This window comes from Choloepus didactylus, chromosome 3, assembly GCF_015220235.1.
Source record: "Choloepus didactylus isolate mChoDid1 chromosome 3, mChoDid1.pri, whole genome shotgun sequence".
NCBI lineage: Eukaryota > Metazoa > Chordata > Mammalia > Pilosa > Megalonychidae > Choloepus > Choloepus didactylus.
In genome coordinates, this window is record NC_051309.1 from 43,647,709 (window position 1) to 43,673,655 (window position 25,947).

Consider the following 25,947-nt stretch of genomic DNA (forward strand, 5'->3'; position numbering starts at 1 on the left):
AAAAAGGAAGCTAGGAAGGAGAGAAGCAAGGGAAGGATGGAGGAGAGAAGGCAGTAGGCAAGAAGGAAGGGAAAGAAGGAAGAGAGGGAGGAAGACTCAAATAGCATCTCTTTTCAGAGTTACATTAAAAAGAAAAGGTAGATGGTGGTGATGGCAGCATAACGTGGTAAATATAATTATCATGACTGAATGTGTACTTGAAAGTGGCTAACATGGGAAATGTTAGGTTTTATATAGGTTACCACAATAAAAGTTCTTAAATAAATAAATATGTACATAATTGTTACTCATTTAGGAAGAAACAAAGATGATAGAAGATTACACGATCAAGCAATAACTCAAATGGCAAGTTTTCTTTTGAGAAAGCAATCCATCTTCATATAAGACCTTTTTTTAACAAAGACAGTATAGACTCTCTAAGTCTTTTTTAAAAGGCAAAGGACATAGATGGAAATAGATACTATATTTCAAACAGTTGGGATATTAAACATTCATCTAGTTCAGATCCTGCAGCACTAGGATGGACTAAGTCAACCTAAATCAGAGTTGGAGTCGCTCCTGAGAAATGGCTAGAATACTTTTTTCTACTAGAACAATCTATTTAAATCCAATCACGCCGTTTCCCTTCTCAAAACCCGCCAATGGTTTTTCTTGACACTTGGAATAAAATCCAAAGTCCTTTCCAGGGCTCTCTCTAGGAGCCTGCATGACACAGCTCTGGCTTCTGCTCTGCTTCGTTCCTTACCTCTCTCCCACCCCCTCACTCTGCTCTGGCCACCCCGCGACCCGCTGGCTGGTACCCCCACATGCCAGCTGTTCCCCAGTCCTGGCCTAAGCACTCCGTCGCCCCCTTCCCAGCCCTCCCACGTGGTCTCTCCCTCACCAGGTTCGGGTCTCTGCTCAAGAAGCCTGCCCAGACCCCTCTTTTAAAACAGTCCTCCAATCCCCAGCCCTGTCACTCTCTCTCCCATTGCCCACCTTTATTTATTCTTCTTTGCATTTATGATTACCTGAACTCTTATCATGGTATTCATGCTTTCCGTGTTTGATTATGTATCTGTGCCACTGAAATGTGAGGTCTGTGAGGGAGCACATGTCTGCTTCCCCACCCAGACACCCCCAGCTCCCCAAACAAGACAACCCTGTTGTCAGTGCTAAATTAACATGTGAGAAATGAAAAATCACTACTTATAGAGACAGTACGCACTTAAAGAAGCCCATTCCAACACTTTATATCACTATCGACAAATCCTTCCCAAGGTCTACCTCTCAAGTCCTTATTGCAATAAAAGTCCTTTATCTGACTGCCAGAGTGACAGCACCGTGACAGACCAACAACCTCTGTGAAGAAATTCTGAAATCACAGATATTCAGAAGTGACATGGGGCCTTTGTTATCACCTACTCCAGCCCTTTTGTTTCCAAAGGAGCGGAGGCCCAGAGAGGTTAGCTGGTTAGTCCCGTCACACAGAAACAGTGAACATCAGCAAGACTGGAGCAGCTCAAAGGGACCCAAGGCAGAACCTGGCACAAAGAATGAGCTCAGCACATGTGGGCCTGGGGAATGCACGCCCTCAGTCCTGCTCTAAGTGCTCATTCGACTGAACGCTACTCCCACTCACTGCTGTCCCAACTCTGTCTTCCGGTCCGAGAACCATTTCCAGCCACTTGCAGCGTCTTGTCATTACTTCCTGACTTCTGCTCCTCTGAAGTGCAGTTTGACAGTGTGTCAGGCACAGTAGTATCTCTGGAGGCTGGTTGGATTCCAACCTAATTTAAATAGTCCAGCATAGACAACACCAGCTGGCTTAGATATTCCCTAGGGAAAAGTGGAATACACAAAACAAACAAACAAGGAAACAAACAAAGACAAAAAGCTGGCGGTGTATCCTGCCATGGATGAAGTGAATCTAACAGAGGGCAGGAGCCCTGTCTGGTTCGTGTTTGGCTTCTTGCAGCACCTAGCAACGTGCCTAGCACACAACTGAGGCCCATTTATTGGGAGACAGAGAGAAAAAGACACTGAGGATTCAGTTTGTACCCAGCCTAAAGGGTCCATGTACTTTATAACAACTGCTCATACTTGCCTTAGTGTTTTCTGAATTCAATACTGACTCAGCATTTCATGTTTTTATCTCATTGAATCCTCCCAAGTTACACCTCACCTATAAGGGAAATACTATAGCTCTGAAAAACCACGTTTTTTCTTAAGTTATTTAGCAGCAAAACCTGAAACTGAACAAGACAATCTACAGATTTCATTTCTTCCACTATGTCTGATCACCCACACACTTTGCTGAAGAAATTGTGATGTGTTTGATTATGGGCTGCTACGCCAGGTCCAGCAATATGGGGTAATTGTAACACATTACCTTTCTAAAATCTGAAATATTCTGAAACCCCAGAGGGTTTCAGAAGAGGATGTCTCTGATTTATATTAACATTATTATCTGTGCAGTCACACAAACACCTGATATGTGGCAAAGCCTGGATTCAAATCCAGGCAGTCTGATTCTGAGGACAGTGCTCATGATCATTAATTGTAGTGCCACTCTAATAGATGATGTTGGGTGCGATTTGAAAAGCGATTATTGCTTCAACTGTTTTCCTGATGTGGCTCCAGGAGAAAGGATTCAGCAAGACAAACGGCTGGGGCAGTCCTGAGTTGCCACCCAGGAAGGCTGATTTGGACTAGAGGTGACCCCAGCTGAGTTAGAATTCAGGGGTGGGAACCTGAGCACAGTGGACTTCCCACGAAGAGGGCATCTGAAGCCTTTGGTGACAAAGGCTCCTGGGGAGGGATCTACCTCTCTGGTCCCCTCCCCAGGAGCTTCTGGGAAACATCTGGGCCCACCTGCAGGGGATCTGGGATAATCCTTCCACCTTCCTTTGCAGATTACACTATGAGGAGGGATGGGAGGCTGTGGGTGGGTGTGGGCATGAGGATGTATAAGTCTTGCAGGTGTGTGTGTGTGTGTGTGTGTGTGTGTGTGTTTGTGCATGTGTGAGAGCATATGTTGATTTAACAACTGACTCTTCCCTTAATTTGGGCTAGCAGTGTTCTTAGCTCACCAAAAACTTCAGGTTAATTCCATTCTGCAGATCTCAGCTCAAATGTCACTTCCTCAGGGAAGCCTTCCCTAACACCCCAAATTAGATTACCCCTTGCTCACCTTTTACTCTCTCTCACATCTCCCTATAAGCTTTCCCTTGTAGCACTCATCATGGTTTGTAATTAAATACCAGTGTGTTTATTCGTTCACTGTCTGGCTGTCCCTGCCAGACCATAATCTCCCTGAAGGCAGAGATCTTGTCTGTTTGTTCACCTCTGTATCCCCAAAGTCTAGCACAGCACCTAACACATCACAGGTGCTCAATGTGAATGAATGAATGAATGAATGAATGAATGTGCCTTGAAGTTCAGACTGAAAAAACAGAATTTAGCCAGCATTTCACCAGCAGACACACAGGAGGCCTTCCCCCACCTCTGAATTGTGAAAGCCTTATTGCCTGGGCAAGTTAACTTGGAAATTCATCATATGCAGCCCAGCAACATGTTAAATGCCATAGTTTTGAATTGTTGCTTAAATATTCTTATCTAACTTTAAGCCTGTATAGATCCTGTCTTCCCAAGTGAATTATAAGTACCTTGAGGTTCGGCATGGTAAATTATACCACTTTAAATTCCTCAAAGCTCCTGGAGTGGTGTTTTGAACCTACTCTTTTTATGTTGTTGTTTCACTTAGTCCTTAAAGCAGGTATTATTATTCTTTTTTTACACATGGGGAAACAGGCTCAGAGAAATTAAGTGACTTGCAGTTAGTATGAGGCTGAGTTAGAATTTGAATTCTGATATGCCTGTATCCAAAAAAGCTCTTCCCTTACAAAAGAGGTGTCAAATCAAACAGGCTCAGATATCATTTTTCCTCCCTGTGAGCTTTGGGTCTTTAATCTGTTTTATTTTATGTTATCCGATTCTATGATTTTTTAAATTTAGACATTTATTCAATCACTTATTCTAAGCAATAGAGAATACATTAAGCCCCTACTATGTCTCAAGCACTTTGCTAGACTCTGGTGAACAGGGCAGATGCTGCCTTTTGCTTTAGCCATTTGCATGAGCATAATTTGCTACCATTACAGAAATATTGTTTTGCTCTCAGTAATGGTTGTTTTTTTCAGAGGCTACTTAACCAAACTAGAATATAAGCTTGGAGAAAGCAGATCTTTGCCTTCCTTGTTCACACGCCTGGAACATGGAAGGTGCTTAATAAATATTTTTCAAATGAGTCTAACATGAAATCAGATTGTATGACCTCTAACAATTACACGTTGTAAATAGAGACTATAATACGGCTAGCCCATAAAGTGGGTGTGATTTCCACAATAACTTCTCAAGTTACATGAGTATGTGATGCATCACTTCACGAACTAAGCAGATCGATTCTACTTCCCCCTAAAGTCCCAAAGTGCAAGATACTGTCAAATGAGAAAGTCTGAGGCCAACATTGAAGTTTTTATCTTTTTATTTTAATGAGTTAAGAGTACCAGGGAAGAAAGACCGAGTGCTGTTTAAATGTGGAACGCAGGTTCTAACTTTGTTCATGCAAGTGACCAACACTGTGGCAGAGAATAATCTTGATTCAGCAAAGTTCTTTTGCTTCATAAAATATCTCCTCCACCATCCTCTGGGCCCCACCCAAATCGGAAAGTGTCTTGACCATGCAAAAGCAGGATTTTTGCTTTTGTTTTGCTAAGTCAGGCCCTTTATTATAGTCTAGAAAGAACATTTGTTCCTGGTTTCTCAATTCCTCATTCCTTCTGGTGGCACAAAATAGGCCCCCACCCTGACTCTAAAGCACAACAAGCCACAAGTGAGATAGATAATACATTGTAAGAGTGAATCTATGTATTTCAAGCAGTTTTTAGTGTTTTCATTTAATCTTTGTCAAATTACTTATGAAAGACGTTAGATTGATTAGCGAATAGGTCTGTGAATCATTCACCCATAACCACGCACTCACTCTCGCTCATTGCCCTGTTCTCATTTTTCTGCCCTGACCCTTGTAGAGGTTCTCAGCCTCCCAGCTAAAAACCTGCCCAGTCAGCTGAAATACTGTTGTCAAAACACAGCCCAGCCACTCAGAGTTTTCACAATTGTCAGGAATTTTCTAACATGCTCAAGGTCAATGGCAGTTACAGGTTTCACCAGCATCACCTGAGGAATCTGAATCCCCCAAAAATGCAGAAAACCCCTAAACTGCTTTAAACTTTCATTAAGGTCAGACTTTAAAATACAAGGGCATGCATTATATAGATATGCCTTTTTAGTTTTTAGTGTATTAGAATAGCTAGAAGGAAATACCTCAAACTGTTGAACTACAATCCAGTAGCCTTGTTTCTTGAAGATGAGTGTATAATTACATAGCTTATATGTTGTGGTCATGTGATTGCAGAAAACCTTGTGGCTCATACTCCCTTTATTTAGTGTATGGACAGATGAGTTGGAAAATGGGGATAAAAAAGTAAATGAATAATGGGGGGGGGTATGGATTGTTTGGGGTGTTCTTTTTTACTTTATTTTTATTTTTATTATTTTTCTTAGGAAGTAATGAAAATGTTCAAAATTTGACTGTGGTGATGAATGAACAACTATATGATGATACTGTGAACAACCAATGGTACACTTTGGATGACTGTATGGTATGTGACTATATCTCAATAAAATTGCAAAGAAAAAAAATTACAAGGTCATGGAAATTCTGATTTATGGTAGGCTCTGCTTTCCCAAGGTGCGGGTGTTTCAGGAGTGCAATTTCACAGTGCCCAGTACTTTCTGCCACCTCTCAGATGACCAATGAAGAGTCTTGCCAGGTTCAATTTTTTTAAAAATCCAAGGGGAGCTCAGAATACCACCAATTCCTCAGGCTGAATTAACCAACCAATCCCCTGGCTCTCCTTGGCCCTCCCGATGCCAGCCTTTAGTCATTTGCAAGCTGGTGGTGGACAGCAGCTACAGCAGGTGACCCCACATGCCCGTGGTAGGCCACAGCTGGAACACCACCTGCCTCTCCCATGCTACTCATGCACCTGAAGTTTTTATATATTCTCTATGTTGCATTTATCTTTGTCCTCTTTGACTGCTGACTACCATTACAAACCACAAGTCAATGCTGTTTGCTTTTCTCTCCATTATTTGTCATATTTGCAGCACTGGCTATGCACTGTGCACTGCATTAACCCTGACCATGGATCTTGTCCTATCCTTCCCTCAAACCCACTTTCAGTGAAGGAAACTGAGGCTCAGAAGAGATTTTCTTGTTAGAAGGCTTCTAAGTGGTAGGCTGAGACCTAAAACCAGATCTTTGTGGCACTATTACATTGTCTAAAAGTAAGGAATCCTTCCATCAGGAGATCAGAAATCTGTCATTCAGTTATTCATCCATTCATTCAACTAGTCAACTAACATTTATTAGAGAGCCACAGTGCAATGCATGGCTTCCTCAATAACTTGAAAAACTATCCCTTCCATGCTACAGTGCACCAAATTTTGCATTTTATCATTTTTCAAAGACTCAATGTGTGTATTTGCACATTTTAAAAGGTATATTAAATCAATCCAGTGAACAAGCCCTCTGAGAGAAATCTGCAAACTCCACTAGATCTAAAGATGTGCCTCAATAGAAGGAGACCACCTGGCTCCAAGGCCAGCAGGCAAGGTGAGTGATCAGGCTGTATGATTAACATGATTAAAGAAAAAAATTGACTATCAGTAGGAGGGATGGTCCTCCTTGGAAGCCTAAAACAATCAGAATGAAGTCATGGAGGTGAAGGCTGACGGTGCCCACTAGAGCATAGACCTAGAGAGGGACTTCTGAAGTCACTGGACTTTGGAAGGTTACCAGCCCCAAAGACAAAGCTCTCCTACTGTGAAATAGCTGGGGCTGTGCCAGGCTCAGGAATCAGGGCTGTTAAATTTAGATCCCTTCTCCCCAGCTCTAATTCAATGCTCATCCAGTAGTCTTCTGACTATGACACACACACACACACACTCTACAGGCAGAGAACATGCTGGTTTCCCAAAGTAACCTCATTTCCAATATTCAACAGATATCGATGGAGGGTCTACTCCAAGACACCATGTGTGGGGTTCACCCAGATCTTGTGCTCCCTGAACCTTACAGTGGTGGGACTTCTCATTCCTGCCATGCCCCGCTGATTTTAAGTAGAGCCCCAGTAGTTCTTATCATCAGGCAAGTATGTCAAACACTCCGTTCTGGCAATTTGTTTTGCCCACTGTGGGTGTAGGCCCAATAAGAAGCAGTATATTAAACGCAATGTAATATATCGCAGAGTCAGGGTTTTTAAAAAGACGCTTTGAGAAATAGTACAACAGCTTTTATTGTCAAACCAAGGTCCTTTTCCTCACTCCTTTGCCCCAAATCTTATCAAAATGAAGCCACAGAAACTTAGATTCTGGACCATGGGAATCCCACAACATAATATTCAGATTAGCTAAGGTTAGTTAGCCCAAGTTAATGCTAATACTCTGAAACACTAACGCAGCCCTTAGCCCGGTGCCTTGAGCAAATGGGCACTGGATACTATCTTCAACAGCCTGGTCCGGCTCTTTCCAAGTCAAAGCCTGCAGATGTTTTACATGCACAGCAGAAAAACACACCACATACATGCACTTGCCCACCACACATTTCCTTTCCACTTACGACTACTCCCTAGAAATGAAAACTTATTTCACAAGTAATATATTTATATCCATACTGAATAATATTGGTTCAATAAATAGGGCTGCCCAGAGGCAATAATTATTAGAAGAGACAAAAACAATAAAGACTTCCCTGTAAGGAGTGGGAGTCATTTTTTGAGCATGATGCTATAAAAATACCATATCTCAAAAAGGGTCATGTCCACTAGTAAGGTGGGGTAAGCAGGCAGCTTAAAATTATCCAAAATGAATGCATCCATGGATTATATGCGACTGGCATTTTCACCTGTTGCTAAAATCAGAAGTACATTTTTTAGTGTGATTGCTGACCTCTGAGCTGTTCACCACCCATCTGGGCTGACTCCAAATAAATCCTTTTATGCTTCCTAAACCACATATGAACAATGGACACTTGGATGCTCTAGGGTACTTTCTTTCTTTTTTTTTTCCTTTCCCTTTTTTTTTCCTCCAAATGATTAAGTGATTGTAAAAGCTGTAAAATATTCTACAAACACTGTGATTGCATTGTTGTAATTATCCTGCAGGATTGCCTATGGACCAAATTCTTAGAATCATGCCATTTTTAGAACTGTGAAATACCTCAGATATCTGCTAGTTCAATCTACATAAGAAAACAGATTCAGAGAGGTAAGGTGACTTGTCCAAGGTCACAGGGCCAGTCAGTGATGAGCTGGGCCCAGAACTAAAGGCCTCTCCCACCGCCCACATGGTGGTGCTCAGAGAAGGTGGCGCGCACAGAACCTGGGAGCACTCCCACATGCTAAGCGCTAACCTGGTCCGCTCCTTGGACTTGCCTCATCCCGAGAGGTACTAAGCACCCTTCCCAGCTGTGACAGTTACCAAGGCTTCATCTTGAAATTAAGACAAAGGAGTGACAGAACAGCAGCAGCACGTCCCCCAAGTACATCCTTCAGGAGGGTACATTTACAGCTTCAACTGCCCGGTGTTTGATAATTACGACAAATACAAGGGGTAGAGGCTGCAACATTCTTCATCCAGCTGACCACATTTCCCACTTTGAGGTTAGATGTGACCATTCAACCGAGTTCTGGCTGATGGATAGAGAGAAAGCGATGTGCATGGCTGTCAGGGATATCCCATAAAAATATACCGGAGGCGGGGCAAGATGGCAGACTGGTGAGCTGTATGTTTTAGTTACTCCTCCAGGAAAGTAGGTAAAAAGTCAGGAACTGCGTGGACTGGACACCACAGAGCAATCTGTCTTTGGGCATACTTCATACAACACTCATGAAAACGTGGAACTGCTGAGATCAGCGAAATCTGTAAGTTTTTGCGGCCAGGGGACCCGCGCCACTCCCTGCCAGGCTCAGTCCCGGGGGAGGAGGGGCTGTCAGCTCCAGGAAGGAGAAGGGAGAATTGCAGTGGCTGCTCTTATCGGAAACTCATTCTACTGATTCAAACTCCAACCATAGATAGACTGAGGCCAGACACCAGAGACTCTGAGAGCAGCCAGCCCAGCAGAGAGGAGACGGGCATAGAAGGAAAACAACACGAGAAGCTCCAAAGTAAAAGCAGAGGATTTTTGGAGTTCTGGTGAACACAGAAAGGGGAAGGGCGGAGATCAGGCCTTGAGGCGCATATGCAAATCCCGAAGCAAGGCTGATCTCTCTGCCCTGGGCACCTTTCCTTAATGGCCCTGGTTGCTTAGTCTATTAGCATTTCAATAACCCATTAGATCTCTGAGGAGGGCCGTTTTTTTTTTTTTTTTTTTTTTTTTAAATCCTTTTTGCTTTTTCTAAAACAATTACTCTAAGAAGCTCAATACAGAAAGCTTCAAAGAATTGAAATTTGGGCACGTCAAGTCAAGAGCAGAACTAAGAGAGCTCTGAGACAAAAGGCAATAATCCAGTGGCTGAGAAAATTCACTAAACAACACAACTTCCCAAGAAAAGGGGGGTGTCCGCTCACAGCCACCATCCTGGTGGACAGGAAACACTCCTGCCCATCGCCAGCCCCATAGCCCAGAGCTGCCCCAGACAACCCAGTGTGACGGAAGTGCTTCAAATAACAGGCACACACCACAAAACTGGGCGTGGACATTAGCCTTCCCTGCAACCTCAGCTGAATGTCCCAGAGCTGGGAAGGGGGAGCAGTGTGAATTAACAGAGCCCCATTCAGCCATCATTTGAGCAGACTGGGAGCCTCCCAACACAGCCCAGCAGCCCAGAACTGCCCTGGGGGGACGGCACTCACCTGCGACATAGCACAGTCATCCCTCAACAGAGGACCCGGGGTGCACAGCCTGGAAGAGGGGCCCACTTGCAAGTCTCAGGAGCCATACGCCAATACCAAAGACTTGTGGGTCAGTGGCAGAGACAAACTGTGGCAGAACTGAACTGAAGGATTAGACTATTGCAGTAGCTTTAAAACTCTAGGATCATCAGGGAGATTTGATTGTTAGGGCCACCCCCCCTCCCCGACTGCCCAGAAACACGCCCCACATACAGGGCAGGCAACACCAACTACACACGCAAGCTTGGGACACCAATTGGGCCCCACAAGACTCACTCCCCCACTCACCAAAAAGGCTAAGCAGGGGAGATCTGGCTTGTGGAGAACAGGTGGCTCGTGGACGCCACCTGCTGGTTAGTTAGAGAAAGTGTACTCCACGAAGCTGTAGATCTGATAAATTAGAGATAAGGACTTCAACTGGTCTACAAACCCTAAAAGAACCCTATCAAGGTCAGCAAATGCCACGAGGCCAAAAACAACAGAAAATTATAAAGCATATGAAAAAACCAGACGATATGGATAACCCAAGCCCAAGCACCCAAATCAAAAGACCAGAAGAGACACACCTAGAGCAGCTACTCAAAGAACTAAAGATGAACAATGAGACCCTAGTACGGGATATGAAGGAAATCAAGAAGACCCTAGAAGAGCATAAAGAAGACATTGCAAGACTAAATAAAAAAATGGATGATCTTATGGAAATTAAAGAAACTGTTGACCAAATTAAAAAGATTCTGGACACTCATAGTACAAGACTAGAGGAAGTTGAACAACGAATCAGTGACCTGGAAGATGACAGAATGGAAAATGAAAGCATAAAAGAAAGAATGGGGAAAAAAATTGAAAAACTCGAAATGGACCTCAGGGATATGATAGATAATATGAAACGTCCAAATATAAGACTCATTGGTGTCCCAGAAGGGGAAGAAAAGGGTAAAGGTCTAGGAAGAGTATTCAAAGAAATTGTTGGGGAAAACTTCCCAAATCTTCTAAACAACATAAATACACAAATCATAAATGCTCAGCGAACTCCAAATAGAATAAATCCAAAAAAACCCACTCCGAGACATATACTGATCACACTGTCAAACATAGAAGAGAAGGAGCAAGTTCTGAAAGCAGCAAGAGAAAAGCAATTCACCACATACAAAGGAAACAGCATAAGACTAAGTAGTGACTACTCAGCAGCCACCATGGAGGCGAGAAGGCAGTGGCACGATATATTTAAAATTCTGAGAGAGAGGAATTTCCAGCCAAGAATACTTTATCCAGCAAAGCTCTCCTTCAAATTTGAGGGAGAGCTTAAATTTTTCACAGACAAACAAATGCTGAGAGAATTTGCTAACAAGAGACCTGCCCTACTGGAGATACTAAAGGGAGCCCTACAGACAGAGAAACAAAGACAGGACAGAGAGACTTGGAGAAAGGTTCAGTACTAAAGAGACTCGGTATGGGTACAATAAAGGATATTAATAGAGAGAGGGAAAAATATGGCAAACATAATCCAAAGGATAAGATGGCCGATTCAAGAAATGCCTTCACGGTTTTAACGTTGAATGTAAATGGATTAAACTCCCCAATTAAAAGATATAGATTCGCAGAATGGATCAAAAAAAATGAACCATCAATATGTTGCATACAAGAGACTCATCTTAGACACAGGGACACAAAGAAATTGAAAGTGAAAGGATGGAAAAAAATATTTCATGCAAGCTACAGCCAAAAGAAAGCAGGTGTAGCAATATTAATCTCAGATAAAATAGACTTCAAATGCAGGGATGTTTTGAGAGACAAAGAAGGCCACTACATACTAATAAAAGGGGCAATTCAGCAAGAAGAAATAACAATCGTAAATGTCTATGCACCCAATCAAGGTGCCACAAAATACATGAGAGAAACATTGGCAAAACTAAAGGAAGCAATTGATGCTTCCACAATAATTGTGGGAGACTTCAACACATCACTCTCTCCTATAGATAGATCAACCAGACAGAAGACCAATAAGGAAATTGAAAACCTAAACAATCTGATAAATGAATTAGATTTAACAGACATCTACAGGACATTACATCCCAAATCACCAGGATACACATACTTTTCTAGTGCTCACGGAACTTTCTCCAGAATAGATCATATGCTGGGACATAAAACAAGCCTCAATAAATTTAAAAAGATTGAAATTATTCAAAGCACATTCTCTGACCACAATGGAATACAATTAGAAGTCAATAACCATCAGAGACTTAGAAAATTCACAAATACCTGGAGGTTAAACAACACACTCCTAAACAATCAGTGGGTTAAAGAAGAAATAGCAAGAGAAATTGCTAAATATATAGAGACGAATGAAAATGAGAACACAACATACCAAAACCTATGGGATGCAGCAAAAGCAGTGCTAAGGGGGAAATTTATAGCACTAAACGCATATATTAAAAAGGAAGAAAGAGCCAAAATCAAAGAACTAATGGATCAACTGAAGAAGCTAGAAAATGAACAGCAAACCAATCCTAAACCAAGTAGAAGAAAAGAAATAACAAGGATTAAAGCAGAAATAAATGACATAGAGAACAAAAAAACAATAGAAAGGATAAATATCACCAAAAGTTGGTTCTTTGAGAAGATCAACAAGATTGACAAGCCCCTAGCTAGACTGACAAAATCAAAAAGAGAGAAGACCCATATAAACAAAATAATGAATGAAAAAGGTGACATAACTGCAGATCCTGAAGAAATTAAAAAAATTATAAGAGGATATTATGAACAACTGTATGGCAACAAACTGGATAATGTAGAAGAAATGGACAATTTCCTGGAAACATATGAACAACCTAGACTGACCAGAGAAGAAATAGAAGACCTCAACCAACCCATCACAAGCAAAGAGATCCAATCAGTCATCAAAAATCTTCCCACAAATAAATGCCCAGGGCCAGATGGCTTCACAGGGGAATTCTACCAAACTTTCCAGAAAGAACTGACACCAATCTTACTCAAACTCTTTCAAAACATTGAAAAAAATGGAACACTACCTAACTCATTTTATGAAGCTAACATCAATCTAATACCAAAACCAGGCAAAGATGCTACAAAAAAGGAAAACTACCGGCCAATCTCCCTAATGAATATAGATGCAAAAATCCTCAACAAAATACTTGCAAATCGAATCCAAAGACACATTAAAAAAATCATACACCATGACCAAGTGGGGTTCATTCCAGGCATGCAAGGATGGTTCAACATCAGAAAAACAATCAATGTATTACAACACATTAAAAACTCGAAAGGGAAAAATCAATTGATCATCTCAATAGATGCTGAAAAAGCATTTGACAAAATCCAACATCCGTTTTTGATAAAAACACTTCAAAAGGTAGGAATTGAAGGAAACTTCCTCAACATGATAAAGAGCATATATGAAAAACCCACAGCCAGCATAGTACTCAATGGTGAGAGACTGAAAGCCTTCCCTCTAAGATCAGGAACAAGACAAGGATGCCCGCTGTCACCACTGTTATTCAACATTGTGCTGGAAGTGCTAGCCAGGGCAATCCGGCAAGACAAAGAAATAAAAGGCATCCAAATTGGAAAAGAAGAAGTAAAACTGTCATTGTTTGCAGATGATATGATCTTATATCTAGAAAACCCTGAGAAATCAACGATACACCTACTAGAGCTAATAAACAAATTTAGCAAAGTAGCGGGATACAAGATTAATGCACATAAGTCAGTAATGTTTCTATATGCTAGAAATGAACAAACTGAAGAGACACTCAAGAAAAAGATACCATTTTCAATAGCAACTAAAAAAATCAAGTACCTAGGAATCAACTTAACCAAAGATGTAAAAGACCTATACAAAGAAAACTACATAACTCTACTAAAAGAAATAGAAGGGGACCTTAAAAGATGGAAAAATATTCCATGTTCATGGATAGGAAGGCTAAATGTCATTAAGATGTCAATTCTACCCAAACTCATCTACAGATTCAATGCAATCCCAATCAAAATTCCAACAACCTACTTTGCAGACTTGGAAAAGCTAGTTATCAAATTTATTTGGAAAGGGAAGATGCCTCGAATTGCTAAAGACACTCTAAAAAAGAAAAACGAAGTGGGAGGACTTACACTCCCTGACTTTGAAGCTTATTATAAAGCCACAGTTGCCAAAACAGCATGGTACTGGCACAAAGATAGACATATAGATCAATGGAATCGAATTGAGAATTCAGAGATAGACCCTCAGATCTATGGCCGACTGATCTTTGATAAGGCCCCCAAAGTCACCGAACTGAGCCATAATGGTCTTTTCAACAAATGGGGCTGGGAGAGTTGGATATCCATATCCAAAAGAATGAAAGAGGACCCCTACCTCACCCCCTACACAAAAATTAACTCAAAATGGACCAAAGATCTCAATATAAAAGAAAGTACCATAAAACTCCTAGAAGATAATGTAGGAAAACATCTTCAAGACCTTGTATTAGGAGGCCACTTCCTAGACTTTACACCCAAAGCACAAGCAACAAAAGAGAAAATAGATAAATGGGAACTCCTCAAGCTTAGAAGTTTCTGCACCTCAAAGGAATTTCTCAAAAAGGTAAAGAGGCAGCCAACTCAATGGGAAAAAATTTTTGGAAACCATGTATCTGACAAAAGACTGATATCTTGCATATACAAAGAAATCCTACAACTCAATGACAATAGTACAGACAGCCCAATTATAAAATGGGCAAAAGATATGAAAAGACAGTTCTCTGAAGAGGAAATACAAATGGCCAAGAAACACATGAAAAAATGTTCAGCTTCACTAGCTATTAGAGAGATGCAAATTAAGACCACAATGAGATACCATCTAACACCGGTTAGAATGGCTGCCATTAAACAAACAGGAAACTACAAATGCTGGAGGGGATGTGGAGAAATTGGAACTCTTATTCATTGTTGGTGGGACTGTATAATGGTTCAGCCACTCTGGAAGTCAGTCTGGCAGTTCCTTAGAAAACTAGATATAGAGCTACCATTCGATCCAGCGATTGCACTCCTCGGTATATACCCGGAAGATCGGAAAGCAGTGACACGAACAGATATCTGCACGCCAATGTTCATAGCAGCATTATTCACAATTGCCAAGAGATGGAAACAACCCAAATGTCCTTCAACAGATGAGTGGATAAATAAAATGTGGTATATACACACGATGGAATACTACGCGGCAGTAAGAAGGAACGATCTGGTGAAACATATGACAACATGGATGAACCTTGAAGACATAATGCTGAGCGAAATAAGCCAGGCACAAAAAGAGAAATATTATATGCTACCACTAATGTGAACTTTGAAAAATGTAAAACAAATGGTTTATAATGTAGAATGTAGGGGAACTAGCAGTAGAGAGCAATTAAGGAAGGGGGAACAATAATCCAAGAAGAACAGATAAGCTATTTAACGTTCTGGGGATGCCCAGAAATGACTATGGTCTGTTAATTTCTGATGGTTGTAGTAGGAACAAGTTCACTGAAATGTTGCTATATTATGTAACTTTCTTGGGGTAAAGTAGGAACATGTTGGAAGTTAAGCAGTTATCTTAGGTTAGTTGTCTTTTTCTTACTCCCTTGTTATGGTCTCTTTGAAATGCTCTTTTATTGTATGTTTGTTTTCTTTTTAACTTTTTTTTTCATACAGGTGATTTGAAAAAAGAAGGGAAAGTTAAAAAAAAAAAAAGAAAAAAGAAAAAAGACAAACAAGGGAAAAAAAAAAAAAAAGATGTAGTGCCCCCTTGAGGAGCCTGTGGAGAATGCAGGGGTATTCGCCTACCCCACCTCCATGGTTGCTAACATGACCACAGACATAGGGGACTGGTGGTTTGATGGGTTGAGCCCTCTACCATAAGTTTTACCCTTGGGAAGACGGTTGCTGCAAAGGAGAGGCTAGGCCTCCCTGTATTTGTGCCTAAGAGTCTCCTCCTGAATGCCTCTTTGTTGCTCAGATGTGGCCCTCTCTCTCTGGCTAAGCCAACTTGAAAGGTGAAATCACTGCCCTCCCCCCTACGTGGGATCAGACACCCAGGGAAGTGAATCTCCCTGGCAACGTGGAATATGACTCCCAGGGAGGAATGTAGACCTGGCACAGTGGGACGGAGAACATCTTCTTGACCAAAAGGGGGATGTGAAAGGAAATGAAATAAGCTTCAGTGGCAGAGAGATTCCAAAAGGAGCCGAGAGGTCACTCTGGTGGGCACTCTTATGCACACTTTAGACAACCCTTTTTAGGTTCTAAAGAATTGGGGTAGCTGGTGGTGGATACCTGAAACTATCAAACTACAACCCAGAACCCATGAATCTCGAAGACAGTTGTATAAAAATGTAGCTTATGAGGGGTGACAATGGGATTGGGAAAGCCATAAGGACCAAACACCACTTTGTCTAGTTTATGGATGGATGTGTAGAAAAGTAGGGAAAGGAAACAAACAGACAAAGGTACCCAGTGTTCTTTTTTACTTCAATTGCTCTTTTTCACTCTAATTATTATTCTTGTTATTTTTGTGTGTGTGCTAATGAAGGTGTCAGGGATTGATTTAGGTGATGAATGTACAACTATGTAATGGTACTGTAAACAATCGAAAGTACAATTTGTTTTGTATGACTGCGTGGTATGTGAATATATCTCAATAAAATGATGATTAAAAAAAAAAAAAAAAAAAAAAAAAATATACCACACACTCTACTCTGCCTCTTCCCTCTGACTAACCTAGGACATCATGTATTGGAAAAGGCAAAGCCACTGGCAATTAATACAAATTAATACATGGAAGTGAGCCACCCCACCGACTTACACACCCACCTGGACTGGTACCCAAGCAAGAAATAAATTTCTATTGGCAGAGGCACTGGCATGTTTGGTCTATTATGTTACTTACACCCAGCCTCTCCTAAGTAATAAACAAGGAATCTCTGAAGATTGGGAAAAGTATGGCTTTAAAGTAGAAGAAATAAACAACACAGGTAACACATCTATGGGTTTATCTTTAAACACAAAGTAACAGGAAGGAATCGAGAGGATTTGGGGAAGAGTCATACCAAACTAAATGTAGTTTCCTAGAACACAAGAAATCTTTCACCTCACTTTTTTAAAAAGATCATTTATAAGTAGCTTTTTGAAACATGGAATGTCTTTTTCCCAAAAAAAGAATGTTAGAAATAGTGTTTGGGACCCCAGGTCCTACCCAAAACTAAAAACATTTTGCCTGCGTGCAATAGAAAGGCTTCTAAAGTTCTCACCGTTCTTGCAAACCTCTGAAGCCTTAGAAACCTGGGCTGGGGTGGGCTGGAGTGGGTTGGGGGTGGGGAGGCTTATGGAGGGAGTAGTTTCTAAACAAGGGCTCCGGTGGCTGAGGGCTCTGGCATGTGTAGCTCTGGCAGTGGGAGAAGGGCAGGAGTTGAGGCAGTAGCAGGAAAGGGTCCTTCCAACAACCTCATTCTTGATGAGAACACAAAATCCATTTGTCCATAGATGCGACATTCTTCGTCCTGTACTTTATCAAGGAAGCCAATGAATTCAGCCAAGCTGCAGTGTTTCTGACTTGATCCCAAATGGCATTCTCATTAATGAACTGTGAAGTTATTTTCTCATTCATTCATCCTGAGCTCCCCCAGTAATGCTAAGCAGTAGGCAGCATGCCACTAGATACTTGAGCACCTCAAGGACATGTGTCTGCCAGTCAACTTGTTTCCCTACACGCCTCTGCTGGGCTGGGCATTAACACTTTAGTTGCAGATTAATGGGCAAGTCTGGGGTTCCTGGGGAAGGGGCTAGCAGGACCAGGCTTGTGTGGGTGGAGACCCCTAGAAGGCTCAGAGAAGCAGGATTTCAATATCTAACAACCACTATGGCTGCACCAGTGCATGCAATTATTTATCGGCCCTGGTTAAAAGCACAAGCTTTGGAAAGAGATCTGTGCCCTGATTCTGTCACAATCCAACTATGTGAACTTGAGTAACTTTTTATTTATATTTTCAGATCCTTAGTTTCCTCAACTGCAAAATGAGGAGGAGTACATGGATATGAAAATACCTGGCGCAGTCTGATGTTTAGTAGGTGCTTAGTAAATGCAAGCCTCTCGAAACCCCCTCCTCAACTCACCCCATCTTCAGAGAAAACTCAAGGCGCAGGGCCTAGGATGAAGGAAGAAACAGACGGTAAATGAGAAGGACACAAAAAAAGAATGTGAGGAATGGGGGGTAAACAAGAAAAAAGAAAAAGCAAAGAGGAGCCTGGAGGAGGCTGCTTATTCTTGAATAAACCAGTGGCTCCAGTGGTAGGAATCACCACCCAAAACTAGACTTTTGGGTGAGCTGGGTGGAATCACTTCTTGGAATTTGGAATCAGTTTCCTACCAGAAGCTCTGTATCATGTTGGAAACTGGACTTAAGAAACCCGTTCTGCAGCCAACATCATTACCTCATTCTCAGAATTATGAGATGCAACGGAGTGGTTAAGAGTCAGACTGCCTTGGTTCAAATTCTTGCTCTGTCACTTACCAGTTGTGTGCCCTTGGTAAGTCATTTAATCCCTCTGTACCTCACTTCTTCATTTGTACAATTTTTTATTTGTACAATGGAGACTGTACAATTTCTTCATTTGGATGATGGAAATAATTACAGGACCTATGTTCTGGTTATTAAGGATGAATTAAATTAACATAGACAAAATGCTAAGCATAGTGCCCACCTGATAGCAACCACATACACATTAACTACTCTATGTTATTATTCATTGGTGGCAACATGAAAAGAGTATTGGACTCAAGAATGAAAAGGCTCTGCCACCTCCTAAAAACTGGACCTCAGAAGTTATCTGTAAAATGAGGGAACTGGATTATAGCTAACAGCTACTGATCATTGACTGTGTACCTATTACCACAAATACTGTAAGTTCTCTCATTTTCTGCTCACAGCAATACTTTGAGGAAGATTCTGTGATTATGCCCTTTTACCAGAGGAGGAAATTGTGTCTTTAAAAGGTTAAGTATCTAACCCAAAATCACAAAGCTAGTAAGAGTCCCACACAGGGCTTCAAGCCAATAAGACACTAGCTCCTGCTCTCTTAAGCACCACAGTCCATTGTATCTGATCCTAAGAATCTGTGAAGGCACTACAAGTAGATTTTTTGGTTATCACATACACTAGTTTATAGCACAGCAAAAGCATTCCATGTCCATGAAAGCCATAGAAATATAGGGCAATCCCAACAGAATCAAGGTAAAGGTAAGGATTGTGGTTTCCAAATGACTCAGAATGGGGCAAAAAAGGTACAAAACTAGAAACTACTGTCAGAGCATCAGGAGCCCACAAGTCTAAAATCACAATATCATTTAGACAGTTATCTTGCTTTATGTCCCTGTAAAGACCATCTGTGCCAGTTTGGATGTATTATGTCCCTCAAATAGCCATATTCTTTAATGCAACTTTGTGGGGGCAGACTTACTAGTGTTGACTAGGTTGGAGTCTTCTGATTGTTTCCATGGAGATGTGACTCAATCAACTGTGGGCAAAATATTTGATTAAATTATTTCCATGGAGATTTGGTCCAGCCCATTCAGGGTGGGTCTGGATTAGTTTACTGGAGTCCTTTAAAAAGAGCCACACAGGCCCAGATGCTTGCTGACACTGAGATACTTGGAGATGCAGACAGAAGGATGTTTTGTTACAGAGATGAAGCCCAAGAGTTTGCTCCGGGATATGCTAAGACAGGACCCCCAGGCACTTAGCAAGAAATATCTTGGAAGAAAGAACCAAAAACATACAGGAGCTGAGAGAGGAGCTGGAACACAACCTGGGATCAACAGACACCAGCCACATGCCTTCCCAGCTAACAGAGGTCTTCGGGACACCATCGGTCATTCTTCAGTGAAGGTATCGTCTCTTGATGCCTTAATTTGGACACTTTTATGGCCTTAGGACTGTAACTTTGTAACCCAATAAAACCTCTGTTATAAAAGCCAATCCATTTCTGATATTTTGCATAACGGCAGCATTAGCAAACTGCAACACCATCTAAATGAATACAAACCATATATACATATATTATGTATAATAAGACTTTTATAATATATAACTGTATTGACCTCCATTATGATTCCAGAGACTTGTTCTTGAAGAAAAATTAAAACCCCCAAATGAATAAAATTTAGACATAAGAATCTCAACAACACTCTTTTTCAAAGTTGTCTTTACCATATTCTTGGATAGGAATCCTCAATATCATAAAGATATCAATTTTTTGTTGAATTAATTTACAAACTTAACATGGATGGCCCCTCCAAAAATGAAACAATGGAGGGTTTTTTATTTTGGGGAGTGTTTTTGTATGTTTGTTTCTGGCTGAGGGGCCCCTAGCACTACCAGATATTGAAACATAGCAGAAAGCCTCAATAAACAAAATAGTGTGGTTATGGAAGAGTATAACCTAATCATAGACCTCAAATTATTTCTACAAAAATTTTTCTAATACAAGGTCCAAAATTCAGTCAAACATAACCAGGTGCACAAGGACAACATGAGTAAGAACCAGCAGAGATAATAAGAAACAAAATTAAACTCACAGGGATTCTAGATGTTGGTATTTTGAGACAGACTATAAACAGCTATGATATTCTAGGACATAAAAGTCAAGATTGAAAATTTTTATCAAGGAACAAACAGGAAATAATAAAAAATGATACAGATTTGAAAAATAATCAGATAGCATTTCTAGAACTGAAAAGCATTGCAGCTTATTATGAATTCAAAGGATAGGTTTAGTATCAGATCAGATACACTGAAGAAAAATTAGTGAACTTTAAGATAAAGCAGAAGTAAATATTTGGAATGAAGTACAGAGAGACAAAATGATAGAAGATATGGAAGAAGAAAATAGAGAACATTCAATTAGAGTCCCAGAAAGAGACAAAAAAAGTGAATGGCCCAGAAACAAAACTCAAAAAGAAAATGGATGACAAATTGACAAATTTGATGAAAGATTTCAGTTCACAGAAGAAAGACGTACAATGAATCCTACACAGGATGAGTTTCTTTTTTAATTCAGTTTTACTGAGATATATTCATATACCATACAATCATCCATGGTGTATAATCAACTGTTCACAGTATCATCATGTAGTTGTGCATTCATCATCCCAATCTATTTTTGAACATTTTCCTTACACCAGAAAGAATCAGAGTAAGAATAAAAAATAAAAAAGAACACCGAAATCATCCCCCCCCATCCCACTCTATTGTTCATTTAGTTTCTGTCCCCATTTTTCTACTCATCCATCCATACACTGGATAAACGGACTGCAATCCACAAGGTTTTCACAATCACACTGTCACCCTTTGTAATCTACATTGTTATACACTCGTCTTCAAGAGTTAAGGCTAGTGGGTTGGAGTTTGGTAGTTTCAGGTATTTACTTCTAGCTATTCCAATACATTAAAACCTAAAAAGTGTTATCTATATAGTGCATAAGAACGTCCACCAGAGTGACCTCTCAATTCCATTTGAAATCTCTCAGCCACTGAAGCGCTACACTTCATTTCACATCCCATTTTTGGTCAAGAAGATGTTCTCAATCCCACGATGCCGTAAGTCACATCCTGCGTTGCCAGGGAGATTTACATCCCTGGGAGTCAGGTCCCACATAGTGGGGAGGGCAGCAAGATCACCTGCCAAGGTGGCTTAGTTAGAGAGAGAGGGCTACATTGGAGCAACAAAGAGGCACTGAGGAGGAGACTCTTAGGCACAATTATAAGCAGTTTAGCCTCTCCTTGCAGCAACAAGCTTCATAGGGGAAAGCCCTAAGACAGAGGGCTCAGCACATCAAGCTGTCAGTCCCCAATGTTTGTGAGAACATCAGCAACAATCCAGGTGAGGAAGCCCAACACCTCTGCATCCTCCCTCATATATATATTTTATTCTCCACCCAAATTACTTTGGCATGTGTTGCTATTTCACTCTAACCTATACATCAAAGGGAAATTGCAAAATACTAAAGATTAAGAGAGGAAAATCTTAAAAGCAGCCAGAGAGAAAATGCTGATATCTTCAAAGGACTAACACTGACAATTGCCATCTTAGCACCAACAATGGAAGCCAGAAAACAGTAAAATCATATCTTCAGTGTGTTGGGGGGCATAACAAAACTACCAACCTAGAATTCTACCCTCCTTGAAAATATCTTTCAAAACTGAGAGGACAATAAAGACATCTTCAGTCAAATACAGAGTGAGATAATGTGTCACAAGTAAACTGCTACTTAAAAGATATCGTAAAGAGGGCTCTTAAAACAAAAGAAAAATGATCCAAGATGCAAAGTAGGAGAACATAGGACAGAATGAGGAGCAATAAAAATGATAAATTTAAATAAATGCAGACTACATAAAAGAACCATGATAATGTCTTATGGGGTTTTAATATACATAAATAAATAAATATTTAATAATTTTCCAAAGTGTATACATATATATGGAGAGACAGAATTCAAATACATGACAAGACTAGCACATAAGTCAGCAAGGACATAAATGGACTTAAAAGAAGTCATTGAATTGTCTGGCAAGAGGGTAAAAGTAACAATATTGCATATGAATAAGTAAAGAATGTAACATATAGGGTGAACACTAATAATATTTTTTTTAAAAGACAGACTTCCAAACTAACAGAGTTAAAAACAGAGTAATAAAACATACACACATATACAAAAATAAAATACTGGCACAGGAATAGTTAAATGGAATAAATGGAAAATTCAGAAAAATTTCCTAATACATAAGCAAATTTAGTAAATGATATAAGTGACATCTCATATCAATAGAAACATGTACTATTCAATAAGTGATGTTATGACATATAGATATTTATCTAGAAAATATTAAGTTGTTTCTAAATTTCATATCTATCTCATACCAGGATAAATCCCAAATGGATCAAATATTTAAATGTGAAAAATTAAACACACAAGTTCACAAAAAAGGTGAAGAGGCAGCCAACTCAACAGGAAAAAATATTTGGAAGCCATGTAACTGACAAAAGACTGATACCTTACATATATAAAGAAATCCTACAACTCAATGACAATAGTACAAACAGTCCAACTATAAAATAGGCAAAAGATATGAAAAGACAGTTCTCTGAAGAGGAAATACAAATGGCTAAAAAACACATGAAAAAATGTTCAGCTTCATGAGCTATTAGGGAGATGCAAATTAAAACCACAATGAGATATCATCTCACATCAATTAGATTAGCTGCTGTTAAACAAACAGGAAACTACAAATGTTGGAGAAGATGTGGAGAAATTGGGACTCTTATTCATTGTTGGTGGGACCGTATAACGGTACAGCCACTCTGGAAGCCAGTCTGGCAGTTCCTTAGAAAACTAGATATAGAGTTACCCTTTGATCCAGCAATTGTACTTCTCGGTATATACCTGGAAGATCTGAAAGCAGTGACACGAACAGATATCTGCACTCCAATGTTCATAGCAGCATTATTCACGGTTGCCAAAAGATGGAAACAACCCAAATGTCCTTCAACAGATGAGTGGTATATACACATGATGGAATACTACACAGCAATGAGAAGGAACGAGGTCATGAAACGTGACAACATGGATGAACCTTGAAGACCTAATGCTGAATGAAATAAGCCAGGCACAAAAAGAGAGATATTGTATGTTACCACTAATGTGAACTCTGTGAAAAATGTATAATAAATGATTTATATTGTAGAATGTAGGGGACCTAGCAATAGACAGCAAACAGTGAAGGGGAATGATAACCTAAAAAGAACAGATAAGTTACAAAGGGTAAACTTAATGTAATGAGAATGCTCAGGAATGACTATAGTTTGTTAAGTTTGGGGGGTATGGTAGGAACAGGTTGGCAGAAATGTAGTTACTTTAGGTTATTTGTTTTTCTTATTCCTTTGTTTAGTTATAGTTTGTTTATTTTCTTGGGGTAGGGTAGGAATATGTTGGAAGCAATGTAGTTATTTTAGGTTGTTTTTCTTATTCCTTTGTTTGGTTATGGTTTGTTAATTTTCTTGGGGTATGGTAGGAACATGTTGGAAGCAATATAGTTATTCAAAGTTATTTGTTTTTTCTTATTCCTTTGTTTTGGTTTTGTTTGAAATGTTTTTTTTATGGTTGGTTTCTAATTTTTGGATAAAGTCAAAAAATAATAAAGAAAAATTTTTAAAAAGTTCACGAAAGAAAACGGGAGGATTTTTCATAACTTTGTAATTAGGAAAAACTTTTTATGATGTCTCATAATCCAAAAGCTATAAAAAGATAAGTTCAACTACATACAGAATTTTTTAAAACCATAAACATCAAAAGACAAATGATAATAGAGAAAAATACCCACAATTCAAATCACAATGAGCTCATTTCCATAGTATATAAAAAGCTTGTACAAATTAATAAGAAAACAACCAATAAAACAACCAATAGAAAAATAGGCAGAGGCTATCACAACAGATAGTTGACATATAAAAAAGTACCAATGACCTTTCACTTTTTGAAAATTTGCCAATTGAAACTACACCAAAATACCATTTCTCAAAAATCTAAAAGTTTGCTGCCATACTATGCTGCCAAGGCTGTGGGGAAAACTGATACTGGTACTTTCCTACATTTCTGGTGGAAGTATATATTGGTAGAACCTCTATGGAGTATACTTTGGCAATATCTATTATAATTACTATTGGAAATAACTCTTTAACCTAGCAATACAACTGTGGGAAACCAATCCTATAGTTATATTTTATGCTTGTGAAATGACACATGTACAAGTTAATTTAGTACAGTATTGTTTGTAATAGCAAAGGACAGGAAACAAACCAAATGTCCATCAACAGGGATCTCATTAAATAAATTATGGTACATCTATACAATGGAATACTATGTCACTGTAAAAAGAAAAAAAAAAAAAACAATGTGGAAGCTCTCAACATATCGATATTGAAAGACCTCCAAGATACATTGTTAAGTGAAGAAAAACAAGTTGCAAAACAATTCGTCTAAGATTCCACCTTTTGCGGAATACAGGGGAGTGAAATAGAAGCTATATATATATTTGCTTGAATAGCATAAAAGAAATTCCCAAGGGATGTTTAAGAAACTAAGAACAGTTGGTATCCATACCTAGTTTATTTGACTAGAACGACTTAATAATGAAAGTGAGTTTTGTCTTCATCATTATACATCCTGTAACACTCCTTGGGATTGAGCAAATAAGTCTTCAAGGCTTGTTAGAAAAATCATAATCAAACTTGATTCTCTTAAGTAGAAAAGTTTGTTTGTACAAGCTTTTTTATACAAATTTATTTATTAATTTAAAAGTAGAAACACATTAAAATTCACCATAAAATTGTGAAAGTGTTTCCTATCTCCAGTGAGAAATGAACAAGAGAAAAGTTCATCTGATAAACATATGCATTTTTTAAAGAACATAAAATTCCAACAGCTATTACCTCAGGATGGTGGGATTACAGACAATTTTTATTTTCTCCTTTATGTTCTTTTGTGTTTCTTTAGTGGCCTGTATCATGTTTATAATTGGAGTAAACCGCTTTAATAAAATAAATATTACAAAGAGGAAACTGGCTACAGTGCTTAAGAAAAAAGGAGAAACTTTTGAGTATAATTAAAAACCGGAACACGTTACTGAAAAAAATAATTGGAATTTCCATTTCTGCTAAACTTTACAAAAATAGCATTACACATCTGTGGTTTAATTTTTCATTTGTCAAAGGCTAAATGGGGGATCAGATGACCCTCTGCCACAAGCTGTCTTAGCAACTGAAGAGCAAGGCTTAGAAATATTGTTCCTGTAAATAATTGGAAACACTGCAGCTGACTACACAGGTATAAGGACCCATTTGTGCAAATGGCATTCAGTTCTGAGGTCT

The 25,947-nt window shown here is 39.6% G+C and overlaps 1 protein-coding gene across 9 annotated transcripts in view; it reads right to left on the reverse strand.

Annotated features, from left to right (window-relative positions):
* The window catches only part of RBM47 (RNA binding motif protein 47), a 175,872-nt gene that overhangs the window by 99,182 nt on the left and 50,743 nt on the right, over positions 1-25,947 (reverse strand). The window lies entirely within an intron of this gene.